The sequence below is a fragment of the Bufo bufo genome, chromosome 6 (assembly GCF_905171765.1).
Source record: "Bufo bufo chromosome 6, aBufBuf1.1, whole genome shotgun sequence".
Lineage (NCBI taxonomy): Eukaryota > Metazoa > Chordata > Amphibia > Anura > Bufonidae > Bufo > Bufo bufo.
In genome coordinates, this window is record NC_053394.1 from 398,277,460 (window position 1) to 398,300,149 (window position 22,690).

The window sequence follows — 22,690 nt, forward strand, 5'->3', positions numbered from 1 at the left end:
CCTTCTAAATACTCCCACTCCTCCATGGAGAAATAGACAGTGACATCCTGACACCTTATAGGAACCTGACAACACAATGATACAGTCATCACCCAGATCCCTTCATAGCATTCCTGTGTAATGTCCTAGCATTCCCAGCAGTGTCACCTCTCCAGTCAGCAGCTCAATAATCTTGTTGGCGAGTTCTACGATCTTCTCTCTATTGATTTCCTCATGTATCAGGGGGTGAGGTGGAGGCCCCTTGATTGGACTCAGGGTTCTTTCCCATCCTTCAGACACAAGGGCCTGACAGCGCTCATTAGAGGTCTTCTTCACTACTGTGTAGTCCTGGTTATGGAAAGACAGAGTAATAAATATCACTCCATACATAGAAACATACATGTCCAGAGCCCATCACCTTTCCATGTCCATCTGTTAGTAACATATAAGATAACGTAATGTGACATCAGAATCTCTCACCTCTCCAGTAAGCCGGAAGAGGATCTCTAGGGTGAGATTTATTATACTCTCAGCCATTTTGTCCCTATCCCTATCCATCATTGAGGGGTCAATCTGGAGAAGGATCTTATATAGAAGATATCCACTGAGCAGACCCTATATTGTAGGAACCTGAATGGAAAGAAGAGGAGACAATGTAAAATCCTACAAAATCCCATGTAAAATACAATAACTGTAGATAATAAGAGGAGACATTGGAAGAGATAATAACGTGCAGATGTTGTATTTAGCGAACCCAAACTGTAAAGTTCAGGTCTGTTCCGAACTTTATGATTTATGGTACCCGGACCCAAACTTGGCCGGAAAAGTTCGGGTTCGAGTTAGGGCATTTAATAAAGCTTGTTGACAGGATGCAGGGCAGCCATTCAACAAGCTTTTAAGCTGTGGGCACTTAGAAGCCATCACAGCCATGCCTACTAATGGCATGGCTGTGATTGGCCAGTCCATGTGACCCAGCCTCTATATATGCAGGTGCAATGCAACATCTTTATACCCCTTACACACAAAGTGTGTTAATCCGTCTGTAAGTTCGGTAAGTTACATATACCCATTTATTGTGTGAAGTACACCTGGACTGCATACGTGCCAGGGAAAATAATATAGTTAATCCGTCTGTTAGTTCGGTGGGTGGCATATACCAATTTATTGTGTGAAGTATACTGTGGCAGGCGTAGCACTATGAAGTGTCATTTTGCGCTGTGGCATTAGAAGAATTTTTGATATCTCCAACTTTTTTAGTCCAACCAGACTGTTACTCTGCTTTAATTCTTCTAGTGCCGTTCTATGGAAACAGTAGGTTTAAAGAGCACACCGAATGCTTGAAATAACTTCTTTATTAACTTCAACTTTTCTTCATATATAACACTGCTGCCTCCGCAGCAGATAGTCCATGTACAAAAGACATGTTGAATAAAGTATCACAAAATGGCGGTATGCATAAGATGGTAGTTCAACTGTTCAATCTTGTCATTCAACATAAAATGGTGGAAATATTTCTCTCTTCAGTATCTGTACTCTGACTAAGTTATCTAAGCACTTTATGATCTCTCTGAGAGGTATATCTGAGGTTAACCAATTGTTCTAATTGCTCAACTTGGTTTGCAGTTTGCTGTATACAATTGCTTGGTCTTCTCATATACTCTGGTTTGGAGACTAAGATCCGTTTGGTTTGTCAGTCTTGCATGCAAGATGCTTGCAATGTGCATGGATGAGATCTGAGGGCCATCCAAGTTTGACATCAAGGTTATTAGCAATGTCATCTGCGATGTCATACTGAGTGTTTCCTCCTTGTCTTACTTTCCCTCCTGGTGTGTTTATGGTGTGGGTTTGAGTTGGAGGTTTGTTGTACTTTGTCTTGTTTGTGGTTGCATGTCTGGGATGATGTTGGTGTTTGTCCCTGCATGTGAGCAAGACATTTCCCTGTGTGTGTGTTACCTCCAAAAGGGGGTCCCATTGGTTTCCCGGAGGGGTGAACCTAAAGATATTAGTAGCCTTGCCTGGAGCCACCTTGCCTCGGTGTCCGCATGGGGGTCCAGGTTGTTTTGGTGTTGTTTTTCCATCTTTGCTACGGCAGGTAAGTGTTTGATGTTCTGTTGTTACACTGTTTTCTTACCTGCCGTGCAGTTGCTGCATTGTCTTTCTCCCTGTCAGCTACTGGGCCGCTGGAGACGCCTTTCATCTGTGGTGATGGATGAATAGGAAGTCTCTGCCCTGTCACGATGTTGAGGGTGATGCAGGGATTCCTAGACTTCTAGGTTCGTGGGTATGAGCCCCCTTACCATTGAAGGCGGCTCATACAGCCAGGAGACTAGGGCTATTTTAGGGAAGCTTTAGGAGGTGACCAGCTCCATTTTCCCTGCCTATGGCATAGCATTTGGTGACATTGTATGGTGGGGGGTTTTCCCCACTCCCCACCGTGACACTTTGCTTCCATAAAACACAGCTCTTAGTGGAGTGAATGTCTGTTCAGCTCCTCTCCTCTGGTGCAATGATTTTAGCTAGGGGAATTTCCCTTACAGGCTGAGTGCAAGATTGGCAGTGGTTGGCCAAGACTCCTGCTCAGTAAAAACAGTTTAACTCTATGCTTTCTGTTGTTTCTGCTGTGTCATTGAGCTTACCTTACATTTATATAATATATCTTAAAGGCATATTCTCTTTTCTGCTTCTGTGAACACAATATATAACTGTTACCGGACATCCAAAAACATAAAGTCACAGTAAATAACTCTGCTTTTGTCTTTAACATATAAACATAGAAACTGTATTAAGGTTATTAGCAGGTCTAGCTGTATTCACATATCGGCTAGATTAGAAACCTAGGACAGGTCTTACCTGGCCAGCTACTGCACTGCATACATGAAAGGGAAATTGATATTGGTAATCCGTCTGTTACTTAAGTGGGTGACCTATACCCATTTATTGTGTGAAGTACACCTGCACTGCATACGTGACAGAGAAAATAATATAGTTAATCCATCCATTAGATTGGTGGGTGACATCAAACCAATTTTTGTGTGAGGTACACCTGCACTGCATACACGACAGGGAAATTAATATAGTTAATCTGTCTGTTAGTTCAGTTGGTGACCTCAAATATTAAGGAGAGCATTAAATAAGGGACGTGGCCATGGTCGTGGTGCTGCTGGTGTTGGTTGAGCTCCTGTTGCAAGGATAGGACATGGTCGATCTGTGCCAGCTACACACCCAAATGAAACACCTTCCTCAGGTGCACGTAGGCGACAGAACGTTCAGCGTTATTTTCTAGGCCCGAATACGGGTATACGAATGGTGAGGCCAGAACAAGTAGAGGCGGTAGTTGATTGGGTGGCTGACAGTGCCTCCAGCTCCTTCACATTGTCTCCGACCCGGTCCCCTGCTGAAAGCGTAGAGTTGGCACCTGCAGCCCATGGGCATCTGTCTTTCACCTCACCCCATTGCAAATCAGCCAAGCAGTCTGAGCCCTGAAGTATGCAGCAGACTCTTATGCTTTTTGATGACTCTGCTGGCAGGGTTTCCGTGGGCCGTCTACATAGCCCTGCCCCAGAAGTGGAAGAGACCGATGCCCAACCATTTATGTTTCAGGATGTGGACATGGGAAGACCACCGCAGCACATCTCTGATGATGATGATGAAACACAGGTGCCAACTGCTGCGGCTTTCTGCAGTCTGCAGACTGACAAGGAGGGCAGGGGTGAAGAGTGGGTGGAAGATGATTTGGAGGATGAGGAGGTTCTAGACCCCACATGGAATCAAGGTCATGCGAGTGACGTGTGCAGTTCGAAGGAACAGGTGGTGGTCACACAGCGCCAGCTGCACAGCAAAAGAGGGAGCAGGGTGCAAAAGCAGAGTGGCCTTTCCCGTAGCCAGTACGCCTGCTACTGCCTACCACACCCAGCGACTGAGCACACAAAAGCCAGCTGCAAGAAGTTCCCCGGCGTAGCATTACTTCAGACAATGTGCTGACGACAAGACGTGAGTGGTTTGCACGCTGAGCAATTAGAGCCTGAAGCGAGGCATAAATGTTCTAAACCCGAGCATCACCTGCATGACCAGCCATCTAAATGCAAAGCACGAGCTGCAGTGGAGTAAACACCTCAAAAACCACGAAAGATCTCAGGCTCCTCCTGCTCCTTCTTCTGCTGCAGTCTCAGCCTCTACCTCCCTCTCTGGAGTGACAGTGGCACCTGCCACCCCTCAAACAGAGGATGTGGCAGCAACGGCACCACTTCAGTCACCCTGAATGCCAGCAGTTCAAAATTCCTGGCCTTTGAAATGCTGTCATTCTGTCTGGTGGAGACGTAGACTTTTAAAAACCTTATGGCGATGGCTGTCCCACAGTACGTGGTTCCCAGCCGCCACTACTTTTCCAGGCGAGCTATCCCTGCCCTGCACAACTAAGTGGCGGACAAAATTAGGTGTGCACTGCACAACGCCATCTGTGGCAAGGTCCACATAACCACCAAAACACGCAGCCCAGTAAGCACGGGCAGGAATGTTATATCTCCCCAACTGCACACTGAGTAAATGCAGTGGCGGCTGGGCCTGAGGCGGATAGCAGTTTGGCGCATGTCCTTCTGTCACTGAGGATTGCAGAATGTTTCTCTTTGCCTCCTGTTGACTCCTCCTCCTACTCCACTTCCGCCTCCTCATCAGGTCAGCGTAACACCTTGGTGGTGCAGAGGTTCCTGAAAAATTACCCTGATCTACTGCAGAAAGTGTAGGCCGCCTGTGCGCGCTTTCCGCTTTCTCACCCAGCTGCTGCTCGTCTGTCTGTGCTGCAGCGTAACTTGGGCCTTCCCGCTCACCGCCTCATATGCGACGTGCCCACAAGGTGGAACTCTGCCTCGCACATGCTGGAGAGACTGTGCGAGTAGCAGCAGGCGATAGTGGAGTTTCAGCTGCAGCACGCACGGGTAAGTTGCTCTGCGGAACAGCACCACTTCACCACCAATGAGTAGGCCTCCATGCGGGACGTGTGTGCCGTTTTGAGTACTCTACCAACATGGCCAGTGCCGATGACACCGTTCTCAGCGTAACTATCCCACTTCTATGTCTCCTTGAAAAAAGGCTTTCTGGCGATGATGGAAGAGGATATGGCACAAGAGGAAGAGGTATCATTTCCATGGTTATCAGGCCAGTCATTCACAAGTGGCTTGGAGGGTGGGTTCCTGCACCAACAGAGGCCAGGTACACAATTGTCCAGCCAGGACACAGTTCTGGAGGATGAGGAGGAGGAACAGTGTTCACAGCAGGGTGGCACCCAAAGCATCTCATGGGCATCACTGGAGCATGGCAGGGGGGATACAGAGGACACAGACGATACACCTCCCACAGAGGACTGCTTGTCGTTGCCTCTGGGCAGCCTGGCACACATGAGTGACTACATGCTGCAGTGCCTGCGCAACGACCGCCAAGTTGCCCACATTCTAACCAGTGCTGATTACTGCATGGCCACCCTGCTGGATCCCCACTACAAGGACAACGTGCCATCCTTAATTCAGTCACTGGATCGGAAGATGCTAGAGTACAAGGGCACGCTGGTAGACATGCTGCTGATGGCATTCCCACCTGACACCGGGGGCTCAGTGGAAGCACAAGGCAAAGGAGGAGGAAGAAATCACCAGCGCAGCTGGGGCACCGCCAGCACCTCAGAAGGGAGAGTTAGCATGGCCGAAATGTGGAAAAGCTTTGTCAGCATGCTACAACAACCAGCACAACCAGCTGATATGGAACGTCTTAGCAGGAGGCAGCATTTCAGCAACATGGTTGTACAGTTCGTGTGCACACGCCTACATGTACTGAATGATGGGTCTGCCCCATTCAACTTCTGAGTCTCCAAATTGGGCACATAGCTTGAGCTTGCCTTTTATGCCTTGGAGGTGCTGGCCTGCCCTGCGGCCAGTGTATTGTCTGAACGTGTGTTTAGCACGGCAGGGGGGTTGATCACAGACAAGCGCAGCCGCCTGTCCAAAGCCAACGTGGACAAGCTCACGTTCATTAAAATGAACCACAGGACTTGTCCGTACCTTGTGCAGAATAGACAAGTATACCGGCCGCACCCAGCCATTGTTATACTCCACGCACGTTCTCTTTGCATTCTCTTTTCTATTTCCCAATGTTATAAAAAAAAATAAAAAAGTGTTGACTACCTTCTCTTCCTCCACCACGGCTTCCACCTACACCAGTGGCGTATCTATCACGAGGCAAACAAGGTATTTGCCTAGGGCGGCACTTGCCAATGGGGCGTCAAAATGCCTTGTTTGCCCCTTGTCCCATCCGTCTTATACGCCGGTATACTCAGAGCCAATGGTATATTCTAACCCCCAGGCGTTCCAATGGTGACGGGGATGCTTGCCTGGGGGTTAGAATATACCATCGGATCTGAGTTTTCACGATCTCGTGAAAACTCAAATCAGATGGTATATTCTAACCCCCAGGCGTTCCCATGGTGACAGGGACGCTTGCCTGGGGGTTAGAATATACAGGGCCAGGCTGCTCACAGGAGTAAATTTATAAACTGTAATCAGTAACTTTAACTTTAACCATCGCTGATCTCTTTACTGGGATACCTTACTCTTAGCTCCGGTAACAGCAGGCAGTGCGGGCGGCGCTCACTCACTGATGTCACGTGCATGCTCCTCCCACTAGGCGGCGCAGGCGAGTGACAGTGAGTGAGCGCCGCCCGCACTGCCTGCTGTTACCGGAGCTAAGAGTAAGGTATCCAAGTAAAGAGATCAGCGATGATTAAAGTTAAAGTTACTGATTACAGTTTATAAATGTACTTCTGTGAGCGTCGGGGAGGGGGATCTGTAGATGGCACTGTTTAGGGGAGGGGGATCTGTGGATGTCACTGTTTAGGGGGGGGATCTGTGGATGGCACTGTTTAGGGGGAGATCTGTGGATGGCACTGTTTAGGGGAGGGGGATCTGTGGATGGCACTGTTTAGGGGGAGATCTGTGGATGGCACTGTTTAGGGGAGGGGGATCTGTGGATGGCACTGTTTAGGGGAGGGGATCTGTGGATGGCACTGTTTAGGGGAGGGGATCTGTGGATGGCACTGTTTAGGGGAGGGGATCTGTGGATGGCACTGTTTAGGGGAGGGGTATCTGTGGATGGCCCTGTTTAGGGGAGGATCTGTGGATGGCACATAGGAAGGGGTGGGGTTTATAGAGGAAGGGGTTTGGCCTTGACAGGAAGGGGTGGGTCAAATTTATATTAGGGGGTGCCCGAGTTTAGTCTCGCCTAGGGCAGCACAAAACCAAGATACACCACTGACCTACACCACCACATCCACCACCTCCTCAACCTCATACTCCACGTTGACCTCCGCCTCCTAGTTCAAAATCATTATTTTTTACTTTTTTTATATTCTGTTATTTTAAGTCATTTCCCTATCCACATTTGTTTGCAGGGCAATTTTCCTGCTCTTACCCCCATTTTGCTTCCTTTTGCAGCCCTCTAGCCATTTCTATGACTTTTGTATAGCCATTTTAGTGCCCCAAAGTTCGGGTCCCCATCGACTTCAATGGGGTTTGGGGTTAAGTTCGGGTCTGCTATAGACCAACATAGGACTCAATGGTCAGGTGATATACATACCGCCATCGGAGCTCCAACCAATACTGTCCCTGCAGTGATGTAAACAGACTGAAGGAGACCACAGATGCCTCAGTGCTGGAGCAGTGGAGGATTCTACAGGTCCTATGTTATCCGGGTAATTGTAAAACGCTGCGGAATATGTTGGCGATACATAAATAAAGATTATTATTACTATATAGACAGACATTGGGTTGGCAGATTTTGTTTTGACAGCTCCTCACAACCACTCAGATGTAAGATTTATTTTTAATAAGCAGCATGATGAAATACAGCGGTCTTAAGGGGGTTGTCTTACCTAAGTAAATAGCATTTATCATGTAGAGGAAGTTAATACAAGGCACTTACAGAGATGGATTCCTCCGACTCAGCTGCGGATATTTCTAAATCCAATATGGCCACAAGAAGAGCGGAATAAGCGGAATAAGAACCGCAATATATTAAATCTCAGAGAAAAAACGGTGAGCGGGGAGGACGCACCGCAAGAGGCCGCAGGTACCCATCACTCCACAAATAGAGGAAAGTGATATACAGGTAATTAATCTTTCTTCTATTGTACTGTATTCTGCACAAGAGACTTTGTTGAGAAGGGGTTTATCCTTTTTGCCGACTTGCCACTTTGATGTCAATCGTCTAGCCAGGATTCTGACTTTAAAAAAACTTTTTCTGTTAAGGAGGACTCTCCCCAGGACACTAGTGATGATACGGGACTTGTCATACAGAATACAGTACCTATTTTGAAACATGAAGAAGGAACTATATGGACACTGCTGGTAATGCATCTGATTTTGCAGATTTGTTGCATACTGCCACACTCCAGGAGGCTTTTCAAGGGCCGGATGATGATCAGAGACAACATACTTTTCAAAACATACAAAAGGGATTTTTATCCCATTCAGTCTAGATCACCTGCCCTCGATCGCTTCCAGGAGTTGGTTGAGAAGGATTTGTGTGTATTGAACAGTAACATAAAACAGATATATACTAAAAACAATATGATCAAAGAGGAGTTTGATGCCGTGAATGCGTTTGCCAATGCACATGACATTCAGGGCTCCAGATGGCGACCAAAATGGACGCCAATGTGACTTAGAATTGCTAAATGTCGACAAGACTTTGTAGTCTTGTCGCCATTTGCGCCTTGACCCTCTGCTGCTCTGCCTTCTACACACGAGGAACTGACATGGGACGCGCTGCTGTCAGCACGTGCCATGTTCTTCTCAACAGCACAGGGGAGAAGGAGGCAGTCCCTCACCCCTTTACCGCTGCCACCAATGGGCTGATAGCAGGGAGGAGGGAGGGGGGCTCTGGCCACTGCACCACCAATGAATATAGTTTATGCTTAATACAAACGCAGGCTGAGCTGCGGGTGCCGGTCATATCCCATACCCGGCACCCAGCCTCTATGACTGCGTGCTGCGATCAGCCGCTATTAACCCCTCAGGTGTAATCTTCACTCCAGGATTTTTCATAGAATGCCCTCAGGACATCCGAAGTGTCCTTGACAAAACGTGGTAGTCTCCTAACTAACGGTTGGAGAATGGCATCTAGCCATTCTCCTAGTTTTTCGAATAACGACCCGATACTATGGGGGCGGAGCAGGGGGGTACCTCTTTTTTATGTGTCTTAGGAAGGGCATGTATGATGGGAATAACTGGGCTTTCCACATACAGAAAACTATGTTCTTTATCATTGATGAAGCCTCTGTCCCTACCTTTATCCAAAAGGGACAGACAAGTCTTCTTGAATATATCAGTAGGATTTCCATCCAGTCTTCTGTATGTTGAAGAGTCCGACAGCATGTCCATCATCTGCCCAAAATAAACATCCCTATCCATGACTACCACAGACCCCCCCCCCCCTTGTCCGCATTTTGATTACTAGGTCTGAACACTACCTTAGTTGTAGTGAACATGCCGATAAAATGTTGTTCCATTTGGAAACAAACAGTTCCGAAAAAACAGTTGTGGGAATTTTTTTAAGTTGTCTCCCTCCTTATTTGCTTCTTCCACTGCCAAATCTAAATCTACCTGGCTTAGACATCAGGGTTTTACAAAGTGCGGGGGTCACCCCTGCAAATCCTGTAACTATGTACAACCCACTACAGTGTTTAATAATTCTACACATAAGGAACAGTTTTCTATTAAGAGCCATATTAACTGCAACAGTGTAGGCGTAATTTACCTTATTAAGTGCACTAGTTGCGATGTTTTGTACGTGGGAAGTACTTGCAGACAGTTGAAGGCCAGGCTGCGGGAGCATCTAAACTATATCACTAACCATATGGCTATGGTTATCTCAAGTGCTGCTAGCCACTTCATCAAAGAACCTAATAGAAATGTGGCCAGTTTGAGAACTCATGACATTGAAAGGGTTACTCCCTCTCCCAGACGTGGTGATATCAGGAAAAAGATTCTATTGCGCGAAGCCTTTTGGATGTTTAGGCTAGATACTCGGTATCCAAAGGGCCTCAATATGTGCAGGAAACTTATGTATTGTTATCAATAGTAGACAGAGAAGTGTCATTGTAACATATGAGTTATATTATGTATTACTATCTTTATTCTAGTTACTAATGTTCTAGCAAATGCTATGGTAATCAAATATATCTGATTGACAAGGTAATCTTTCTATCCCAAGCCACCACACAAACAGAGATAAATTAACCAACATAACATTGTGGACTTTGTTCCTTTTCACATTGATCTATCATGCATTTTTTTCTTCCCTGCAGAAATGGTGTTGTTTTTACTTACTTCTCTGGATTATTACGTGCCCTGATTATGTTCTGGACATTACAGAGATCTATGGAGGAGTATTTTAATTTTATGTGTTTTATATGCTGAAATTAGCAGTATTTATGACATATGGTGGTGGGTGGGGTGTGTGTGGAAGACTCGCCCCCCGGGAGGAGCTCAGATCTTCCAATCCACCCCTATGATTGGGGTGTGGAGTATTTTTATACCCTGGGGTTGTCATATATCTTCTATATAAAAAAGAATCTTCATATAAAAAGAGAGGATCATAAAAACGTAAAACAAAAATTAAAATAAAAATGTATAAAAAAAAATTATATGATCCTTCAGGTGGACATAAAAATGCCTCTAAGTTAATTTTAATCGAGTATCTTAATTTGATTTGTGCAAGCAGTGAAACAAAGGGACAATTGTATATGCAAAATATATATATCGTTTATTATAAAACAAAGAATATAAAAGCAAAACAAATGATAAAGTTACAAAATAACACCCAAAATGTACCACACGGTGGTGCTAACACAACCCCTATCTCACCAGCACAGTATAACAAACAGACTCATATACCAAGAGAAACTTAGGCTCTTCTGTTTATCAAACAGGCTATAGCAATAAAACACGGATATACAGGAAAGGAAAGGTTATCCCTTGACTCTTTTTTCCTATGACCAATCAAAAATATATGATATTAATATGATAAAATATTCAGCTCGGCAATCAGACTATGGAAAATAACTTTCCAAATAATGTCAAATCTTCAATTAACAATGTGGATCTTTGCTAAGAGAATAATCAGCATTATGGAGGCACCTAACACTATATATTCCCACAGTATGGGGACTCTTGGCTATATACCGAGAGAAACATTTTATTAATATCACGAGTAGTAAACACAATATAGGTTATCAGGTCAAAGGTAGACAGAGTTCAGATGGGACCAGTTCTCAAGAACTTTCCTAGTAATCCCAAAAAATAATCCAAGTTTTCTTCTGGCAAAGTTTTCTTTTAGAGTTTTTCTTTTGGTCTTGATTGAATGAATAGATGGATGAATCTATGGATCTCCATCTTGCTGCTCTGCACACGAGTAATTATCCCCCCCCCCTTATCTAAGAATCATTCCCTTTAGATTAGGGATTTCCAATCAGGTAAGGTGGGTGTATTTGCATGCTAATAATACAACAACGTCATTTTAACCCCTGATATGTTATAGAACAAATTATAAAATGCTCATCTGCCTCCAGATGGCACTGTGGTACTGCAGATGAACATCACAACCTTAAACATTAAAACTAAATATCTAATAATGCGTTCACATGACCTTCTTAACCTTTTTAATATACATCATTGAGGAAGGTCTTTTCCGGACACTTTTAAATTACCTATATCCTGGACTTGTTGGAGTCACTGTCTTCTCCTATCTTTTTGAAATATATGTTAACTTGATAAAAATTTTATATAACGTCTTTGATACTCTGCATCGGAACTTGTATATTTTACTTATCTACGTCCATGATTAACTATTGTTTTGAAATAATTGGATTTCTAAGAAGAATTAAAAGTTAACAGAAACTTACTTCAGCGTCTTTGTATTTCCTACAGGATACATTCTAAATGGTACATATACATAAATACATTGTTACACATAGACAACACATTATATGAATTATTGGTTAAAATATGTTGTAAACTAAAATATACCATACAGAAATATTTATAATATAATTATGAATTTATGAATTGAACCTCATACAGCAGGTGTGCCTCAAGGATATGAATTCTTATCACGTCATGGCTTATCCATGAAACAACTTTGTTCCCTTCAGACAGACATGTCTGAGGAAGCTGGTGTACTCCCCATAGATAAACCCATATCCTTAGCAATAACTTTTAAATACAATGTCCGTTCATGTTTATAATTATTTTTATATAAACTGAACTTGCCATGAACTCATCTTGACTTCCTCAGCCACATAACAGAATTTTGGTTCAAGTTGATTTCCTCTTAAAGGCAATGAGCATTCATTTTGGTTATAATGTCATTAGATAATATTGTATACGTATGAAAATGCACAACAGGGTGCGAGCACTCCACCAGGCTATGATTAAGAACTGAATAGTTCGAAACATGTCAGCTAACTACAGTAGTGGGTGAGGTGTGTACTTGATGTATTCCTTTTTATATATCTGAATAAAGGCGAAGCAACCTTCTAAAGCTCTGGATGCTGGGACCTTTTTAATATTTTTTTTTCTTTCGCACCAAAATATTAAGTTTAAAACACCTACTTGCCCAATTTTACATATGTATTTTTTTTTTATTGTTTATATATTTTATAAATCGCCACGCCCGAAAAAGTGCGAACTATTAAAATATTTAAAAATATCTCCTATGCTGTGAACGCCGTAATAGAAAAAAAAAATAAACGTGCAATTTGCCATTTTTTAGCCACATTGTCCCGACAAAAAATAGGTTAGGACTGTTCTATTATGGTCCAGACGTTCCATAAAATCTGTAATGCGCACAGCTTTTTTGGTGTTTTATTTTTTTCACGTGTTATCGAGTATCACAATACTTTTTTATGGTATCGAAATAGAGTCAAAATTTTGGTATTGTGACAACCCTAGGTAAGACATGTTTTTTTTTTTTTAATTATACTGTAATTATATGTATTTTAAATTTGGCGACTACATTTTTCAGGTTAGGAGCCAATGGCTCCTTGATATTTTTTTTAGTCCTGAACCCTGACATTGTCATCAAAGAAGCTGATAAGAGGAGGGCGGTTGTTTTATTTATAGATATTTATAAGACTCATTTTGAGTTTGCTAAAAAATACTACCCTTTATCATTGAAAGCTAATCAGCTCCCACTTTATCAAAAAAAAAAATGCAAATAAAAATAAATAGGTAAGATTTAACGGGAAGGTCATGATTTAAGCATACTGACCCAGAAAGAAGTGGATTATATTTATGTTCCTTTCCCTGTGATTTCCATTTTTCGTGCGTTGCCAAAGGTGCATAAAGGAGGGTTTCCACCCCTTATGAGACCGATTGTTGCCGGCAACGGTTCATACTCCGAAAGATTATTGGAGTGGGTGGATTCCCTCCTTCAACCCTTGGTTTCAATGATGCCGGGCTATTTGAAGGATACACGCATGATCTTACAATGCTTTGAGAATTTTAAGTGGAAAAGTTAATATTTGTGGGTCACTGCGGATATTACATCTTTATAAACCAATATTCCCCACCATCTGGCTATTGAAGCATTGCGGTGGTATTTGGCAACCTATAGCGACTATACAGACATCCTTCAGGATTATATATGTGAAGCGATTACTTTTTTGCTCCAACACAATTTTTTTGTTTAATGTTTTTTTTTTTTTTCTCCAGGTGTCTGGGGTTGCTATGGGGACCAAGTTCTCACCGTCGGTAGCAAATGTATTCATGTCGTGGTGGGAAAAACATTATTTGTTTTCCGAGAAAAATCCTCTCACTCACTGTATTAAGTGGTATGGTCGTTATATTGACGACTTGTTAATGGTGTGGCAGGGTGCAGCATCCGACATACCCGTCTTTGAGGAGTAGCTAAATGGATGTGTTGCCCCTTCATCGATTTGTTTTCTTAGATCTGTGTTTAAAGCCCGATAGTGAAATGGCCAGTGTTCTGACATATTACACACAGGAAAGAGTCAGCAGGCAATACGATACTTTTGGCGACTTCGTGCCATCCTGCACATGTCATCAAAAATATCCCAAAGGGAGAGATGACTAGGGCTAGACGTAACTGCTCAAATGTCCCCCTGATTTCACAGGAAGCAGAGAAGATTACAACAAGATTGCGGGCAAGACATTACACTGAGCAGAGTATGGAGAGAGCGACTGACACAACATAGGGTTTCTTTAGTATTTCTCTTAACAGGTAAACAGTGATGAGCAGCAGGGGCAATATTCGAATTCGCGATATTTTGCAAATATTTGGGCGAATAATCGTCATATATTCACGAATATATGTCCTTTTTAGCAAAATTAGGTAAATTCACCAACAACAAATAGAAAACTGACACACAATAAAGGTTAGACAAAATATAACACACAACTACTAATTCCATAATTACACCCACACTTCATCTACAGTCCTGACCTCATCCAGAATGAAGGTACTTACATCACCAACTGAGTTACCATCATCTGACAGCGACACATCAGCTGGGAAGCCGGTTCAGCAAGAGACGTCAGAGACTCGATTGGGAAGAACATTTTTCTACGCAGATACATCTCATAGATGAACTCCGAGTATCTAACTGAAAAGCTTTTATACTGTTTTAACCAAAGAGCTTCACCCCCTAATGGGATGTAGCTAGATTATGTAATCCATGATGGTCACTGTGTATACCTTGTTTATCCGTTATTATTTTGGACCTTGGATCGGCCAATTCTCAGATCCACAATAAATCAGAATCCCAAGACAAACTATACAGACAATGCTACCTCTCCCGTACACACATTTATAACCAGGTCCTTGTTCATGCAGAGGTCCTCTAATAAACGAGACAATACCTGGTACAGATTTCAGACCGGTCTTCTTTGCTCAGTCTATCAGAGAAAATGAACAACGACTTCCACAAACATTTCCACACCGGTTTCATTTCATCTGATAGAAATGGACAAGGTCTCAAATAAACAGTTAAGACAAATGACAAGGACACAGTTTAACTATTCAAGTACAAACATTGCCAAACAGCCTTCACTTCATCCAGAGGTGAGAAGAACTATATCAGACCCAATGGATACCAAATGATGAGAGACATATTCATATTCGGACTTCGCCCCCACAACAGAGCCATCCACGGCGCCCCCACAACAGAGCCATCCACGACGCCCCCACAACAGTGACCATGTGGCACTCCGCTTGGTGTGCTAGAAGTAGGGTTTCCACCCCGTTCGTATACAATAAAAAAAACTCCAGCACGAAATGGAACTTGTGAAATTCACGTGGTATTTACTGAAAGGCAGATGTACAAATTGCGACTTCTCGGCCAACGAGGCCTTTTTCAAACTACAGCAAAACAATAAGATAAACAATAGGATAAGTTTGATAGACGGAGCCGGCTGTAGGGACAGGAGTATACATAACTATATATAATAGACCATCGGTGATTCCCGGGGCTTTATTATATATTTCTGCAGGAGATCTGTGTCTCAATATAGTCATGGTCAACTATAGTAGTCAAAAACTAATATAAAATACAATACAAAATAAAGTATAATATAAAGATACTATAAAGTAGGTGTCCCCAGCGGTAGTGGTCTATGCTTCAGGCTAAAGACTATATTAAAGCAATCTGTATAAAGGTATATAAAAGGTTAACCAGTGAAGGTGCGATGCACGATCCCTCATCCGCCGCCCTATACACAATTATACATATAAACTGCAATGTTATAACTTCGGGAATTAAATTTTACTGCAAATAATCCTTGATACAGAACTCGGGTTCGGTTCCAAGTAATATCTTCGGCTCATCGGAGCCAATACATTCTAATACTATACGGAGCGCTCGCTCCATACAGCTAACAGACACCCGCCGGCCCCATTCACTGTAATACATGCTGAGAAGCGGCCGGGGCGAAAACCACTGCACACAGCAGGATTTGTCCGGACACTTCTCGGCATATTTGCCGGATCGCCGCTGGTCCCCATTATAGTTAATGGGGCCGGACAGCAAAGCTTGAATGCAGAGAGACATCTGTGGATCTGGTGAGGGTTTCACTTACCTGGGGTCGGACGTGTCCTCCTCCTCTGACAATCCTTCACCATGGAGCGTTCTGTGACTGCACTTCTTCCAGAGTCTACAGGAGTCAGGCTCCAGGCTGTGCTGTAGGAGGAAGGAAAGGACCTGTGATGATGTCATGACCATGTGATCATGTGTGGGAGGAGTCAGGCTCCAGGCTGTGCTGTAGGAGGAAGTAAAGGACCTGTGATGATGTCATGACCATGTGATCAAATGTGGGCGGAGTCAGGCTCCAGGCTGTGCTGTAGGAGGAAGTAAAGGACCTGTGATGATGTCACGACCATGTGATCATATGTGGGCGGAGTCATGGAGATCACATGACCAGGTTTATCTGCTCTGTGTATGCAGGGCTCTGCTGTGCGGTTTGTAATCAGTGATGGCCAGTTCGCCCGCGAACACATGCGGGCTGCCATCTTAAATCACAAGTCCGGCGAGGCACAGGTAAGCCCTTACCTGTGCCTGCGCCGCGAGCCGGTCAGAAACAAATGCGGTCACCGGGAGCAGGTAGTTCCGAGAACAGCCACCAGGGGACTTCATTGGGCTGTTCTCGGAACTGCCTGCTCCCGCTGACCGCATTGGTTTCAGACCGGCTCGCGGCGCAGGCACAGGTAGGGGGTTAGGGCTCTTTGTTTATAATAACACACTGGTAGGCGGAAGCTTCCGCCCAGACGTGTTCCAGTGACGGACAATTGTTACAGACGCGGAGATACCAAATATGTCTATTTTTTATTTATTGTTTTACATTTTACACAATAAGAGCATTTTTCGAAAAATAAAAACATGTTTTTGTGTTGCAATTTTCATAGAGCCATATTTTTTTATTTTGGCTATGGTCTTGTGTAGTGGATTATATTTTTTTTCGGGATGAGGTGATGTTTTAATTGCTACCATTTTGAGGTATATACGACTTTTTGATTGATTAACATAATGTTTTTTGGGAGGTGAGGTCACTAAAAAAATCTGTTTTGACACAATGTTTTTTTTTTTTTTTTTTACGGCATTCACCTGATGGGGTAGATCATATGATATTATAGAGCCAGTTGTTGCGGACTCGGTGATACCAAATATGTCTATTTTTTTTTTTCTTCTATTTTTTTACATTTTTTAAATGGCTTTGGGAGGAATTATTTTTTTATGTGAAACTTATTTTTTTCTTCTAAAAATTTTATTTTTTTATTTTTAACATTTTTTATCTTACACTTTGTGTTCCCCATAAGGTCATACAAGACCTCTGAGGGACATTTAAAATAAAACTTCTTTTTTCACTATTGATTTCTCCTGTAACTGGTGCTGACATAGTAGCCCCAGTTACAGGGGAAATACACCCCCCAGAGAGGCTGTGCAAAAGAATACAGCGCTGTACAGCCTCAGTGCAGGGCTGATCGAGGTCTGTGGAAGACCTGACAGCTCCTGCACTCTCCCGATCACATGACCACCGGGCCGGGACAGGAAGCGTATAGCGCCTCCTGATCTGTATACACAGCGCTCGTTCATCTAGAAGGCAGGGACACCGAGGAACAGTCCCTGCCTTCTCTCTGGGGTGTCCTGCTGTCACTGACAGGGGGCCCCCCGCTCGGCAACATCGGGAAAAGCCCTTAACTGTAACGTCAGTTGAGGGGAAGTCTCTTACTGAGACAATACAGTATATCACTGAACCTCTGGAACTCTGTGTAAGTGCACGTCATACAGAAAGAGTGGTCTTCTATTCAAACTTATCTAGACATCGCCCAGGGCCGGACTGGGGATAAAAACCAGCCCTGGAAAAAGTTGCACACCAGCCGCACAGCGTTGTGTCCTTATTTACTTGTTTATAAAAGGCGAAAGCATTCATTTTAAAACACGTGTGTAAACACGAATATGATTTTTGCCCCACGATAGCTCTTTTGTAGAACCCCCATTGTTTATATTATCACAGTAGACCAGCTTTTCCCAAACAGGATGCGATAACGATATGCGATATTTTAAGGGAATTGTGCTAGAGGTCTATTTGCAGTGTTATGGGGGATCTGTGGATGACACTGTTATGGAGGGGATCTGTGGATGACACTGTTATGGAGGGGATCTGTGGATGGCACTGTTATGGAGGGGATCTGTGGATGGCACTGTTATGGAGGGGATCTGTGGATGACACTGTTATGGAGGGGATCTGTGGATGACACTGTTATGGAGGGGATCTGTGGATGACACTGTTATGGAGGGGATCTGTGGATGACACTGTTTTGGAGGGGATCTGTGGATGACACACTGTTATGGAAGGGATCTGTGGATGACACTGTTATGGGGGATCTGTGGTTGGCACTGTTATGGAAGGGATCTGTGGATGACACTGTTATAAAGGATCTGTGGATGGCACTGTTATGCGGATCTGTGGATGGCACTGTTATGGGGAATGACACACATATAGCATATTATGCTGGTCCCCCTCATGGCCCTATGTGTCACAGAATTACTTTATTAATGTCCCCTCATGTGTCCTCAACCACGCACATAACTGTCTTTGTATGCAAAGTCTTTCTTTACTGCTGAAACAATCGCTCTCCTGTTGAAACTCCTATTGATATTGAAAATCACCAGCCTCTGTACTCAGCCTCCTACCTGATACACAGCCCTGAACAGCCGGATGACAGCTCTGCACAAGCAGCAGCTAGCAGGCTAAAGGACCTTCCGTGATGTCATGATCATGTGATCAGTCACATGTGTGGGAGGAGTCAGGCTCCGGGCAATGTCCGTGCTGGAGCCTGCTGTTGGGGGCGGGGCCGGGGGATGGGCTGCTCTCTCTGTCAGTCACTCTGTGTAATATACTGCACCAGCCAAGGAGCCTCCTCGCTGTCGGCACGGCCGGCCGTGCAGCAGTCAAGACTACTGGCCTAACGGGAATTTTACCGGTATCCAGGTAGGCCAGTCCGGCCCTGCCATCGCCATCTACCCGGGTGTTATCCAAAAATGTGTTTGTCCTCAACACATTATCTATGTCACCCCGGCAGTCTGTGCCTGCTGTTGTCTTGCTGTCCCGGGCAGGCATTGAGGACGCTCTACTCTCCCTGTGTGAATTCAGACTAGTGCTCAGTTAGGCCCTTGCAGACGAGCGTGTACGGATTATGTCTGGATGCGTTCAGTGAAAACTGCGCAATTTCACAAAGTCAGTTTTGTCTGCGATCGCGTTCAGTTGTTATCGCGCATGTGCAATGCGATTTACTGCGTTTTGCACGCGGGTGATAAAAAAGAGAATGTTTACAAACAACATCTCTTAGCAACTAACAGTGAAAATCGCATCACATCCGCACCTGCTTGTGGATGCGATGTAATTTTCACGCAGCCCCATTCACTTCTATGGGGCCAGCGTTGCGTGAAAATCTCAGAATATAGAACATGCTGCGATTTTCACTCAACACAAAAGTGATGCGTGAATACCACCGCTCATGTACACAGACCCATTTAAATGAATGGGTCCAGATTCCGTGTGTGCGCAATGCATTCGCATCACGCATTGCACGGAATTCTCGCTCGTGTGAAAGAGCCTTAATTGTCCTGCAAGAGTTAATCCTTTCCTAGTGCTCCCAGCCCAGCTGCTGATGAGGAGGTAAATCACCCATCCTATTTAGCTGGCTTTGGATCCACCTCCTCACCTGGGCTTTGAGGTTGTCTGGTCTCTAGTAACCAGCTAAGGTGTGATCTCTCATCTAACTGCCCATGTACCGTACCTTGCCTGTCTTATGGTTCTGTTCCTTGCTGCCTGCCCTGAACTTGGAATTGCTATCTGGATTCTGCTGGAATACGCACATACTCAACTTGCCCAGACCTTGGAATACGTCTTCTGCCAGAATCCTTGGTGCCTTGCATCGGTGTCTCTGACCTCCGTGGGTCAGCAGCCAACTACTCCAGGAGGTAGCGGCTTGGTTGGTTCCCTGCGACAAAGTCTAAATCCCTATACAGTGGTTAAATGGTGAATACCAGGGTACCGTCAGGACAGTACCCTTAGGTTTAACCCAAGGTCAAACTGGTTAGTTGGCACAGTGGGTCCACACCCACTACTTGTCACAATCTATCCTACTGGTATTGTGTTAGTGAAGCTGGCCCGGTTAAGGGCCCAAAGTAAAGTTCCTTTTCCTCTCTCTTCTGAAATACCAGTGGCTGATTCTGCTGCCAGTAATTTCTTTCAGATTTGCCCTGAGATTAATTCCTTCCTACTGTAGGATTCAGACAAACTCTGCTACACCTGTCCTCTGCCTGTCTCTTGACTACTGTGTGATCCTGAGACCCTCACCGATCAGCTGTCTGAGAAGGCAGTGGCGTTTGCAGTAGTGCCACAGCCTTCTCACAGCTCACCAAGCACTGCGCCATACATTGTATAGTGGCTGTGCTTGGTATTGCAGCCCAGACCCATTCACTACAATGGGGCTGAGCTGTGCCTAGGTCATGTGACTGACGAACATGACACCATCCAGCTATTGAGAACACTGCTGGCTTCTCAAACGGCTGATTGGTAGGGGTCCCGGGTTCCAGACCCTCACTGATGACCTATCCGGATGATAGGTTATTAGTAAAAATTACTTGGAAAACACCTTAACCCCTTATGGATCGGGCTCATTTTCACCTTTTAATGACCAGGCCATTTTTTCGCAAATCTGACCAGTGTCAATTTATGTGTGAATAACTTTAAAACGCTTTTACATATCCAGGCCATTCTGAGATAGTTTTTTCGTCACATATTGTACTTCATGACACTGGTAAAATGGAGTAAAAAAAACCAAAAACATTTTTAATTATTAACCACTTGCCGCAACTGTAACGCCGAAAGGCGTCATCGCGGCGGCTCCCCCAGGCTACGCTAACGCCAATTGGCGTCATCTCGCGTAAGCCGAGATTTCCTGTGAACACGCGCACACAGGCACGGAAGGTAAGAGAGTGGATCTCCAGCCTGCCAGCGGCAGGCTGGAGATGTGTTTTTTTTAACCCCTAACAGGTATATTAGACGCTAATATACCTGCTACCTGGTCCTCTGGTGGTCCCCTTTGTTTGGATCGACCACCAGAGGACACAGGTAGCTCAGTAATATGTTGCACCAAGCACCACTACACTACACCCCCCCGTCACTTATTAACCCCTTATTCACCCTTGATCACCCCATATAGACTCCCTGATCACCCCCCTGTCATTGATCACCCCCCTGTAAAGCTCCATTCAGATGTCCGCATGATTTTTACGGATCCACTGATAGATGGATCGGATCCGCAAAACGCATACGGACGTCTGAATGGAGCCTTACAGGGGCGTGATCAATGACTGTGGTGATCACCCCATATAGACTCCCTGATCACCCCCCTGTCATTGATCACCCCCCTGTCATTGATCACCCCCCTGTAAAGCTCCATTCAGACGTCCGCATGATTTTTACGGATCCACGTGGTTCGGCCGGATCGGTCAGGTGACTTCCTCTTTCAGGCGGGGTTTTCAAATGAATACAGCATTCGCTTGTAATAATCGGTGTCTTCCTTGTATCGTCCCACACTGTCTGTGTATCGTCTTCTTTCCAAAATGGGGTCACATGTGGGGTATTTATACTGCCCTGGCATTTTAGGGGCCCTAAAGCGTGAGAAGAAGTCTGGGATCCAAATGTCTAAAAATGCCCTCATAAAAGGAATGTGGGCCCCTTTGCGCATCTAGGCTGCAAAAAAGTGTCACACATCCGGTATCGCCGTACTCAGGAGAAGTTGGGCAATGTGTTTTGGGGTGTCATTTTACATATACCCATGCTGGGTGAGATAAATATCTTGGTCAAATGCCAACTTTGTATAAAAAAATGGGAAAAGTTGTCTTTTGCCGAGATATTTCTCTCACCCAGCATGAGTATATGTAAAAAGACACCCCAAAACACATTGCCCAACTTCTCCTGAATATGGGGATACCACATGTGTGACACTTTTTTGCAGCCTAGGTGGGCAAAGGGGCCCACATTCCAAAGAGCACCTTTAGGATTTCACAGGTCATTTACCTACTTACCACATATTAGGGCCCCTGGAAAATGCCAGGGCAGTATAACTACCCCACAAGTGACCCCATTTTGGAAAGAAGACACCCCAAGGTATTCCGTGAGGGGCATGGCGAGTTCCTAGAATTTTATATTTTTTGTCACAAGTTAGCGGAAAATGGTGATTTTTTTTTTTTCCCCTTAAAAAGTCTCATATTCCACTAACTTGTGACAAAAAATAAAAACTTCCATGAACTCACTATGCCCATCACGAAATACCTGGGGGTGTCTTCTTTCCAAAATGGGGTCACTTGTGGGGTAGTTATACTGCCCTGGCATTCTAGGGGCCCAAATGTGTGGTAAGAAGTTTGAAATCAAAATGTGTAAAAAATGACCAGTGAAATCCGAAAGGTGCTCTTTGGAATATGGGCCCCTTTGCCCACCTAGGCTGCTAAAAAGTGTCACACATGTGGTATCTCCGTACTCAGGAGAAGTTGGGGAATGTGTTTTGGGGTGTCATTTTACATATACCCATGCTGGGTGAGAGAAATATCTTGGCAAATGACAACTTTTCCCATTTTTTTTATACAAAG

The 22,690-nt window shown here is 44.5% G+C and overlaps 1 protein-coding gene and 1 long non-coding RNA gene across 2 annotated transcripts in view; both read right to left on the minus strand.

The window, feature by feature from the left end:
• Positions 1-22,690, minus strand: part of LOC121004472 (oocyte zinc finger protein XlCOF22-like) — a 1,539,666-nt gene that overhangs the window by 230,711 nt on the left and 1,286,265 nt on the right. The window lies entirely within an intron of this gene.
• On the minus strand, positions 6-16,248 carry LOC121004531. Its single transcript, XR_005779726.1, has 4 exons — positions 16,113-16,248; positions 460-609; positions 148-327; positions 6-65 (listed from the first exon to the last, which is right to left on the minus strand). It is a non-coding gene; the product is annotated as an uncharacterized LOC121004531 (long non-coding RNA).